Source organism: Triplophysa dalaica, chromosome 23 (genome assembly GCF_015846415.1).
Source record: "Triplophysa dalaica isolate WHDGS20190420 chromosome 23, ASM1584641v1, whole genome shotgun sequence".
In the NCBI taxonomy this organism is placed as follows: Eukaryota; Metazoa; Chordata; class Actinopteri; order Cypriniformes; family Nemacheilidae; genus Triplophysa; species Triplophysa dalaica.
The window spans coordinates 19,075,228-19,087,511 of record NC_079564.1 but is presented as its reverse complement, the minus strand read 5'-3'; the positions used below and the strand labels follow the sequence as shown (position 1 = coordinate 19,087,511).

The window sequence follows — 12,284 nt, the reverse complement described above, 5'->3', positions numbered from 1 at the left end:
TCATGTGACATGACAATTCATGTGGATGTCCTTCGGACAAGTAAATTTGTCATTCACTTGACTCCAAAGAAAAATATATATATTTCATTTAAATTATAATATAATATGATCAATATAATTGTTTCAGATTTAAATTGGTCAAGTTTGCTTCTAAGCATTTTAACTAGTGTCCGCTTTGGCCGACTGGATTTTGTTATTGCCTACTCTCCGTGACTGCTATCAAACAAAGGCAAGCAGTAATTATTATTAGTGTTAAGGCTGTAAGTTCACTTTTTTTACAGATAGCTCTGGTGCTAGAGAGGTTTACAGCTTAGTAGCACATGCCAAACAGAAGAAGCACAAGTAAATCGTCTGTTGTCATCATTAAAGGCATTGTCATTTTTTAAGGCGTAGGATGTCGGCGCGTGAACATCGCGAGGCTCAGCGTCTCTCCAGTTTTAGCAATTATATAGTGTTTTTCTTGCTCATGACGGGCCTGTTCATTCAGAACAGTTGTGCATTCACATCGTACACCCGGCATGAGCTTTTGGATATCGGTTTGCGCATTCCCGGAAGTTATATCAGCAACATTCAACTCGTTCCTGAGATCGCCAAAACACCCGATGCTACGCACCCCACACGGCCGGGCGGAAGTGCTCGCCGGCAGCGTCGAGATCGTAAACAAAGGCGGGGAAAACGCGGAGGGCTAAGAGCTAGGCTAAAGCTACCACACCGGCTCTCTTTACCCAGCATCTTCCTTGCTAATGTACGATCATTAGTGAACAAAATGGATGAGATACGACTTCGCATCATCAATAATAAAATACTTTTGAACTGCAATGTCATAATCTTCACGGAAACATGGCTACACAGCGGCATACCGGAGAACGCTATTAAGTTAGTGGGCTACAACACACACCGGGCGGATAGAACGGCAGAGGAATCCGGTAAGACAAGAGGAGGTGGATTGTGCATTTATGTCAATAAAGCTTGGTGCACGAACTCTGTTATTGTCGGGAGACACTGCTCGGCTAACCTTGAGTTTCTCATGGTTAAATGTAGACCGTTTTATCTGCCACGGGAATTCACTTCCACCATTATAATGGCAGCTTATATTCCACCGGATGCTGATGCCAAGCTTGCTATGAAGGAACTTCATGCAGCCATCAGTAAACAACAGACTGCTCACCCGGAGGCTGCATATATTGTTGCGGGAGATTTTAATCACTCAAATTTAAAGACAGTGCTCCCTAAATTTCACCAGCATGTTTCCTGCCACACAAGAGGAAACAAAACTTTGGATCATGTCTATACAAACATGGCTGAAGCTTACACCGCGACCCCCCTCCCCCACCTGGGTCAATCTGATCACCTTTCTTTGTTCCTCACCCCCAAGTATTCACCTCTCATTAATCGTGTGAAGCCATCAGGGAAGACCATCAAGCTGTGGCCTGCGGGGGCAGACTTAACACTCCAGGAAAGGTTTCTACACACAGACTGGAGTATGTTTGCTTCTCAGGCCACCAGTGGCTCTCACACGGACATAAACACCTACACCTCCTCAGTATTGGACTACATCAATACCACCATTGATAGTGTCACAGCTCAAAAGCAGATCAGCATATACCCGAATCAGAAGCCATGGATGAACAAGGAAGTGCGACTCCTGTTGAAAGCACGCAACACCGCCTTCAGATCAGGTGATGCACAGGCCTATAGTACTTCCAGGGCAAATCTGAAGAGGGGCATCAAAAAGGCCAAGCACTGCTACAAGTTGAAGCTAGAGGAGCATATTACCAATTCTGACCCTCAACGCATGTGGCAGGGCATCCAGGCCATTAGTGACTATAAACCCAACCACTCCATCCCCATAGCCACAGATGCTGCCTTTCTGAACGAGCTTAATGACTTTTATGCACGCTTTGAGAGAGACAATAATGAACCCGCCACCAGGCTCACACCTTCTATTGACCTCCCAATCATCACACTAAACTCCACCGATGTTTACACTGCACTAAGCCGGATAAACGCACGGAAGGCTGCTGGTCCTGATGGCATCCCTGGTCGTGTACTCAGGGCATGTGCGGAGCAGCTCGCTGGGGTCTTCACGGATATCTTCAACCTGTCCCTCGCCCAAGCAGTGGTTCCAGCATGTTTCAAATTCACCTCCATTGTGCCCATTCCAAAACATTCCAGCCCGACATGCCTGAATGACTACCGCCCTGTAGCACTCACACCCATTGTTATGAAGTGCTTTGAGCGGCTGGTCCTGTCACAACTAAAAGACTCTTTACCATCCACACTGGACCCATACCAATTTGCCTACCGTAGCAACAGGAGCACAGATGATGCGGTGTCCATGGCGCTGCACTCCGTGCTCACACATCTGGATAATAAGGACACTTATGCACGCATGCTGTTTGTAGACTTCAGCTCTGCATTCAATACCGTCATCCCTTCCAAGCTAATCATCAAACTTGGAAACCTAGGCATTAACAATTCAACCTGCAACTGGACTATGGACTTTCTGACGAACAGGCCTCAGCTTGTTAGGTTAGGCCACATCTGCTCCACCACTATCAGCCTCGACACTGGTGTACCACAGGGCTGCGTACTGAGCCCCTTTCTCTACTCGCTTTTCACACTCGACTGCAGACCTGTGAATGGACCTAACTCCTTCATCAAGTTCGCAGACGATACAACAGTGATTGGTCTCATCAGCAACAACGATGAGACTGCTTACAGGGAGGAAGTACGGCACCTGGCCACATGGTGCTCAAACAACAACCTGCTCCTTAACACCTCCAAGACAAAGGAGATCATAGTGGACTTCAGGAAGGCGAAAGGAGGCACACACGACCCCATCCACATTAACGGGATGGCTGTTGAACGTGTTTCCTGGGGACCCATATTTCGGAGGACCTGTCCTGGACCACCAACACCTCATGCCTGGTCAAGAAGGCTCACCAGTGTCTCTTCTTTCTGAGGAAACTGAAGAAGAATCAACTGTCTTCAACTATCCTGGTGAACTTCTATCGCTGCACGATAGAGAGCATCCTGACCAACTGTGTCACAGTCTGGTACGGGAACTGTTCTGTTGCAGAGCGCAAGGCACTGCAGCGGGTGGTGAAAACAGCCCAGCGCATCACAGGGACTACACTCTCTTCCATTGAGGACATCCAAAAGAAACGCTGTCTGCGTCGAGCTCGCAGCATTCTCAAGGACTCCTCTCACCCCGCTCATAGACTGTTTACTCTCCTGCCTTCCGGCAGGCGCTTCAGGTGCCTCCGGACAAGAACCAGCAGACTAGGAAACAGATTTTCTCCCAGAGCTGTTTCATTATTGAACTATGCTCCCCACTGATTCCACCACCCCTCATAACTTTAACTGTAATGCTGCTATTACATTGCTTACATTGCACTACAGGGCTGCCATGCATGACTGAACTGTACACACCAGTACTTCATGTATCTGCTCTATCGGACTGTTAACACACACAGCATCATTTGCACTCTTTACTGCTCACTTGCACACCAGGAATATTACACTGAATGCTCATTTGCACTAATGGACTACTCCCATAACTAGATTACCTCATCTAGTGCACTGTAACTTTCATAACTGCATTACCTCATCTACTGCACTGTAACTTCAATAACTGCACCAAGTTCTCTACTGCACTGTAACTCATCTATTGCATTACTGCATCTATTACATAACTAACTGCATCTACTCATCTATTGCACTATAACTTCAATAACTGCATTAACTCATCTACTGCACTGTGACCTTAATAACCGCATTAACGCATCTACTGCACTGTAACTTCAATAACTGCATTAACTCATCTACTGCACTGTAACTTCAATAACTGCATTAACTCATCTACTGCACTGTAACCTCAATAACTGCACTAACTCATCTACTGCACTGTAAATGTATAATTGCATCTACTCATGTATTGCACTATAACTTCAATAACTCATGTACTGCACTGTACCTTTAATAACCGCATCAACTCATCTACTGCACTGTAACTTTAATAGTTAAGGTCTGTAACTAATGCACACTCAAGTCACTTGCACTATTGTATAGTCTATATTGTTATCTGTTCATAACCACCTGTACATTAATGTTCACAGTATATAGCCTTCTGTATGGAAGTAAAATAGTGACTAATGTTTTTGAAGCAAAGAGACGTGCTGAAAAGCACTAACTGAAGAAAAATGCATCGTATTAACAGTTCTTGCATTTTAAGGTTCTGCAATTCAATATGGTTGTACATTTAAGCTGTGAATATTTCAAATAGAAAAATTTCACACTCGGTTTCACTGTCTAAAAATTAAAAAATCTAAATTCACCTTTTAAATTTCATTTAAAAAACGTAACTTGTTTTTAAACACAACCTTTAATATTCGACAGATAATTTTCAGTCCATATTATTTCGATTTAAAAATTCGCTTCCACAAATTCAGCGGTTCAAATTCGGCTTGAAATTCAAAGTTTCACATCTGGGAATCCCAGGAAAAGCAATAGAGCGCCGATTCTACAAATGCATGATCTCTTTCTGCTGCCTGACCGCTTCACCAGCAGGTGGTGTAAGTCGGTTCTGACGAAGATCAAATCAAGAAAAACAGATACTCTTTAAATGTTTGCCACGGAGTCCACTCATCTGCTCGATTTAGTAAATTTAGTTGTTCTCATAGATGGCTTCTTATGTATCATCAACATTTTCAGAAATTCAACTGACGCTTGCACTGCCAGTAGTTTGCACAGACACACTCTAGGCCTATTATGCTCAGACTATGAATCTCCTCCTGTTCTGGCTAAAATGAATTAGGTTATGTTTTACTTCAACCCATCATGTTCACATAAATATTATGCATCGTCAGCATTTACAGGACATTTATTGTGTTTAACTGTTTAAAGCGGTCAAATACTGAGATCTCAACCAGCATCTCATTGATAACTGCTCCGACTTTAACACGTATGCAACTCTCTCAGTAGTGCTTCTGTTTATATGACATAGAAGCAATCTCTACAGACTTTCTTTGAATTTTCCTCACATGACCTTTTTTAATTTGCGACTCTCAGAAAATGCTGGATGTTGTGGAATTGTGGAAACGTTCGTCGTTTTTATTTTGTTAATACAAAATAGAAAAAACGATCTTTTAGCCAAGCGAACTTCTTGAGCAGGCCAAATAAAATTGACCAGATACAAATAGACATCACGTTCTTTAGAGCCAGAACAGACCCGAAATGTATTGTCGAAGCCAAGAAAGAGACCTCACGGCGTTATGGATCTAACAGCTGTAAGATGGTGTTCCCTAAAATGTGCGACAAACTGCTTGAGTTGCTCTCTGTTAATAAAATGCAAAAATGTCAATTACGGTATTAATCTAATAATGTATTGGAAATTTTGGTGGACCCATAAGGATCTAACAGACCTGTACACCTCATCGCAAAGTGTCTAAAATGTATGTGTACAGTTCAGATAAACGATCAAGTTTACCCTCTTTAAACTTATGATGACTGAATGAGATGCGTAGGTAGGTGTCTTTATTATTGCAGTATTTCAGTTTGTTTTTTATTCATTCGTTCATTTAGCCTAATAGACTGTACTTGGCTATATTTTTCGTTCTGACCTCAGAGATTTCAGATGAAAAACAGGCATAATTATTTCCATTGATATGTCTCTTCTAAGTGGTTATTAGTTTGTTTAAGTTTAAGCATTTATATCCTACATTTTCAAAATATTTTACAATTACGTTTTGAAGAAAATACTTTACTTTTAATTGGTTATTTATATTGTAGATTATTTTACGTTGTGATAAAATAGTTCATGGCTTGTTCTTATATATGTTTGCTCTTCTTTTTTATTTCCTACTGTTGTCAGTTTTAAATGGATATTTATTGTTTTTTTTCCTATTTAGTTTTATACCAAAATAAAATGTTTCACTTGAATCGTTAAGTTTATTGTGATCGTGTTATGAACCTAATGTAATGCTTTAAAATCTTATGGTATTGTTTTCTGGCACATTTAATCATATACCATCGCATGTGTCATTCAAATAGCTTCATGAAATTAACTTATTTTATTTTAAAAACTCAATACACAGTATGGTTTAGTAAAGCACTGTTATATATCCATTTTTTCTCATCCCCGAAACTCAAACCATTATTTGATGACTTAAGATGGTGCTTATCAATAGCACGATTTTATGTTTGCATGTGGCAAGCTACAGAGATTTGCGTACATTTGATACGCAGGTGTAATTTACCCATACCATCTTAACCAATATTGTTTTGCTCCTTTATGACATATCGCTTTATTGCTCCCTGACCTCTTTTGAAGTTAATTTGGATAAAAATTCTAAATGCTGCTAAATGACTTAATGTAAATGTATCATATGCACGTAAAAAGTAATGAATGGGTATAAATAGCAAGCCAAATACAAACGTAAACTCATACTCTAGATAGACAGTACAAGGAGATCGGGTAGAATATTAAATAATTAAATTAAAATGTATGACTAGTCCAATGATTCCAGGCCACCTAGAATTGTCCCAGTGCTCCATGTCCTTTCTAGGCCTGACAGTGGTGAGCTAAGCTGCCAGTACAAACGTCAATATTTTTTTTCTTGTTGAAGCATAAGAAGCCATCTATGAGAACAACTATATTCACTTAATCGAGCAGATGAGTGGACTCCGTGGCAAACATTTAAAGAGTATCTGCATTTCTTGATTTGATCTTCGTCAGAACCGACTTACACCACCTGCTGGTGAAGCGGTCAGGCAGCAGGAAGAGATCATGTATTTGTAGAATCAGCGCTCTATTGCTTTTCCTGGGATTCCCGGATGTGAAACTTTGAATTTCAAGCCGAATTTGAATCGCTGAATTTGTGGAAGCGAATTTTTAAATCGAAATAATATGGACTGAAAATTATCCGTCGAATATTAAAGGTTGTATTTAAAAACAAGTTACGTTTTTTAAAAGAAATTTAAAAGGTGAATTTAGATTTTTTAATTTTTAGACGGTGAAACCGAGTGTGAAATTTTTCAATTTGAAATATTCACAGCTTAAATGTACAACCATATTGAATTGCAGAACCTTAAAATGCAAGAACTGTTAATACAATGCATTTTTTTTCAGTTAGTGCTTTTCAGCACGTCTCTTTGCTTCAAACACATTTGTCACTATTTTACTTCCATACTTCTGTTTATATTGTTCTAGCACATACCGACTGTCATATTTTCATAGTACATGGCCATTGTAAAGTATTTTCCTAATATTGTATTCTGTATTTATTCACACTGTATATCCTGCACTTGCTAATTGCACTTCTGGTTAGACCTAAACTACATTTCGTTACACTGTACTTGTATATGTGTAATGACAATAAAGTTGAATCTAATCTAATCTAATCTAAAAAAATATGCAAGTGCAAATCATCATGAATTGGCAGATAACTGAAAAAATACATTAATGTTACATACCGATGGATAAATTAGGGCCATGTCATTTTTAGTTTAACTATTTAGTTTGAATTCTTTAAAGTTCCCAGTTTTTTCATTTTTAACTACACAATAGTGGTATTTTTGTCCACATTAATTGTGGTAGTATACTATTGTATTCCTTACTATAGTAAATTGCAGTAAAATTCTTGAACTTTACTATAGTATACAGTCTTTATCAATTTACCACAAGGGCACTAACATTTTCAATAGCAAATAGTATAGTATACTACAGTGTTCAATTTAACAGGACTTTCATTTTGACTTATCCTTCATTTTCATGCCCTTATTCATAAAGATGGGCGCACCGGTTTCACAGAGGACAGGGAGATCAGTTTTCCCAACAGTGCAGCCAAATATTTGTTCCTGCGACATTCCAAAATTGTCTTACTTTCAAAACAGATTTAAATTCACTGGAAAAAATTTAAATACGTATGAAGTCATCAAAAACTGCTAGATCTTGCCCAATACACAGTGGAAAAGTACCAAAGGTTACAAGAGAACAACATGTCACAAACTTTCTGGCCTCTGGCTTTTAGGCCTCAGAAACATCACTGTATTTGACATTGTTTCAAGTGCTCAAATGTGCTCTAAACATGCTTAAAATGACATAAAGTGCATTTTATGTGAATAATCATTGAACAGATATACTGATTATAACATCAAATCATTAAATCATCATCACAAACTTATTCGTATGCAATTATTTTTAGTTTAATTCTCAGATGTTTCCACTGATACACATGTCAAATTACATTCCTACTGTTCCTATGAATACTTCTGAATACTTTTTAGGTATAAATGAATGAATAAAAATAAATCTTTGTGAATTTTTATATAAATCCTTACTAAGCACCTGCTCAGCACAAGGTTATCATGATCTGTTTGTACATTGTAGTCATAGTAACGGGGCGGAACATGCCCAAATTTGGTCCTCAGGTATGACTGGGGCTATAACGTGTCTTCTTAATACTATTTAGGTATTTCTCAGGGACATAATAACTGTGGTGTGGTGAAGACCAGTGCCCAGTGTATGTCAAATATATATAAATATGTTTTGTTTGTGCCCAAAATCACTCAGAAATTACACAACACTCGAAGGTTAGAAAATGATGACAGAATTTTCATTTTTGGGTGAACTATCACTTTAAGGACAACACACATGTGATCTTTTAACTAAACACAACTCCCTGTTATTCTGGGACAACACATTTTGTGTTGCTTCTTAAACAACTTGTGCTATGCCTTTCATTTATTTTCCTCAAAATCAACAGAAATTGTGTAAATTTAGCAATACCTCTCCTGACCTACAGGGGCCTGTAAAGAGCAATCAAGCAGTTTTAAATGTTCAAAATGCTTCTGTGCAGGGCGTACCCCTGACCCTCGAGTGTGTGTTAAGAGTGAAGCTTACTTTGACCTTCAAGAGTGGACTGAGGCTGTGTCTCTTCTCAGAAAGCTGCCAATATGATATACATATATTGGGTTTGTTAACAAAAGGTAAAATAAGCTGCATCTCCCCAGTGTTCAGTTATTATTAAGTGCTGGTTTGGAGTTATAAGTAGTGGAAGCTTAATTTATCATGCACACAGTATGTTGTGACCCTGTAGTTGGATTACAAAACATGATATGGCCCTTGAGTATAAAAAAAGCTTGCCCACCACTGCAAAAAACTGTGTTTTCAGAAAGTCTTAGGTATGTATAATCAATGTTTAAAAGATAAAACATTAAACACATTAAAGCATCTGCACATCAGTAATCATGACAAACAAAACAATGATGAATAATATATTGGCCAGGTATATTTAATACTTTTCATGGAAGACCATGAAAGAGATTTGATAAGTGAAGTACTGTGCAAATCACAGTGCAGACTGTGTTAAAAGCCACTGAACTTCAGAGAGGAGAAAATGCTAAAAAAGTTGAAAGATCAAAAATAAATAATTAAAACATGGACCAACATTTAATTCCATTAATGTAGAAAGATTATTTTGTGTCATCAATAATTATTAATAATATTATATTTAAAATAATAATATTGTTCTGAATTTGTGCTGAATCTTTTATGATGATGTAAATTTGAGATCTGCAATTGCCAGTCATCACCACTTGAGGTCTCTCATTATCTAATTCTTACAATGTATAGGTGCTGGTGAAGCAGCCCCTCGATTTCTGCATATAAAAAAAAACTTGTGGTGTGAGAAGAGTCAGATGGGGCTAGGCTGTACTTACATGTAATTGAGAAAAAATGCTAAAATGTATAATAAAACTTTTAGAGAAAAAATAAAAACCAAAAACATCTAGCCGCAAAAATTTTCAGGACCATTTCACCTGTTTATATTTTTTTAACAGACTAAACCTTAAGTCACAATTCTTAAGAAAATTTTACAGAACAAGAAAACTTAAATCCTTTCATGTCCATCTATTCTTTTTACATTTTATGATAATGTCATCTCTTGGTTGATAAAAGTCTCTTTAAAGTAATTCTTTACATTAAGGTTCTATTAGTTAACATCATAGTATTTCAACTAACAATAAGCGGTGTAAAAATAAGCTCTTCAAAACCATGGAATAAAAATAGAAACCTTTATTTATATCAAAAACTATTTTGTCTTCAATTTGTGGAAGTATTTTTAAACAGCATTTAAAGAGTTCCAAGCTCTTAACTCAATGTTCTTTTGTTATTTATGTGAAATTCACATGTTGGCACAGTGCGGTTTTTCACTGCATATTTTGTTGTTTGTTCAAGTTAGATCATTGTGTTTCAATGCCTCAAAATCCAATTGAAAAGTTGAATTACCTCATTCATCTGAGCCTCAGTGGTGCATTAAAGCACAGTAGTCTTCTCCTGCTTGGACTGCGAGCAAAGCAGATGTGTGTGGCTGAGAAGATCCTGAGGGGAAAAAACATTTGCATAGGAGAGGTCAAAAGGCATGCGGACAATCAGAATGCTGAATTATTATAGAAATTGACAATAACTAGCTAAAGAGAAAAAGCCAATTAATACCAAGTCAAACAGATATTAATAACTGTAATCGACTGCTTCCACGGTGCATCTGGCTTGGTCAAGGCATGACGAAGAAATGACAAGCGACTTAATCTAAGAAACAAAAGCATCACATGACTTCCGGCACACACGCAATCCTCCTGTCCAAGTAAATCAAACTAACCCTCCCAAGTCCCCATTATTAGCCTGCTCAATGGTCATGAAGCGCAAAGGGTCAAATCATTGACCTTTTGGTGAGCTGAGACGTCAAGGGGCCTGAGAACAGCTGAGAATGAAGCGCCTCAATCTCAGGATAGTGTGAGATCAGAATGTTCCACCTTGTCACGCTACAAGATACAGTAGAGCTACTGTACCAGCTAAAGGAAAAGAGGTTTACGAAATAAGATCTTCTAAATGTCCTGTTTATACAGAGTCAATTTCTTAATTTACATTATTACTCATGCCAACCACTAAAACAATGTATACAACATGAAACAAATACAATAGATTCCGTAAATTAGCTTTGCGAAAAGGAACCTTGAAACCTCCTCTGCTTAACCAAACACTCAACACCTGAGGTGCTAAAGCATAAATTAAATATCACTGACACAATGAGTGCTGTGTAATGTTAGGACCTTAATTGTCTATACGTATATAATATACTGTAGAATAGAATAATGTTAGAATTCATAATAATTTAAAATAACATTGTATAGTATTCATATTGATGTTCAATTTGACATTTCCTAATAAAAAATGTAAATAACAAATTGTATGCTAACACACAAAGAACTAACATGAGGAACAATGAAGATGAGAGTTTGTATAAAGTACCTTTATTCACCTTTATATAAGTATCTTTATTTTGTTCTCTAATGCATTAACTAATGCTAAGAAATGAGACCTTATGGAAAAGATTCATCAAATAAAATCCAGGCTAGGTGTCTTAGAGCATGTCCCAATCCACCTTTGCTTGCTAAAGGACTTGAAAAATGCTACGTGGACTGAAAGGGTTGTCCCTATTCTCTTAATGACTCATGGGTGTGTTTTGGGCAAAACATGCAGTAAACCAATCAGAGTCTCATCTCCCATTTCCTTTAAGAGCCACCTGTGCTCGCGCTATGGGGAATTGCTATTTACACGGCGGAATTCGGAAGAGCAAAGACTGGACGCTTCTCCAGAAAGGAAACGCGCCTGCTCGTGCGAGAGGTTAAACCACGTGAGCAGATCATCTACAAGACAAGCTGGATTTTTTATCTTTATGTCCACAGTAATAATCTTTTACATTGTAATTCATTTATTTTAAATTGGCATGTTTTTGTGTTCCTGCGCGTCCCACTGTGTGTAAAAGGCAGAATGCACATGCGCTCTGCACCTGCCTAAGGGAGCGCATATTACTAACGCGCTCTTTATATTGAAAAAATATATTGCGCCATTGACTTTAGACTAGGTTTGAGTTGGTCTATGGCAAAATAGCAACGCGCAAACAATGCGCCTGAACACAACTCTTTTTTAGACCCATAGGTGCACAAATGAGCGCAAATGCATTTGGTATGTAAAGTATGCGGCGCAGGACGGGAAAATTAGATCTGCGTCGGGCTGAAATTTGCAAAAACACATGCGCTGCGCATTGCGCCGGGTGTACGATAGGGCCCTATGTTCCTTATCTATTAAGCATTATGATTAGTCTCACCATGTCAAAAAATAAATTAAGCTCTAATGAAGTTTAATTAACTTCATGTAAAGGGGATGTAAATATCATCATGCTTGTTCAGGTGACTTGGTCCTTTTGAGTTGGGACTACATT

At 38.3% G+C, this 12,284-nt stretch overlaps 1 long non-coding RNA gene across 1 annotated transcript in view; it reads right to left on the bottom strand.

Moving 5' to 3' along the window:
- LOC130413481 (uncharacterized) overlaps positions 1 to 12,284 on the bottom strand; it is an 86,277-nt gene that overhangs the window by 61,942 nt on the left and 12,051 nt on the right. Inside the window, exon 4 of the long non-coding RNA XR_008905498.1 lies at positions 10,292 to 10,384. This is a non-coding gene — a long non-coding RNA (uncharacterized LOC130413481). The remainder of the gene's footprint in view (positions 1 to 10,291; positions 10,385 to 12,284) is intronic.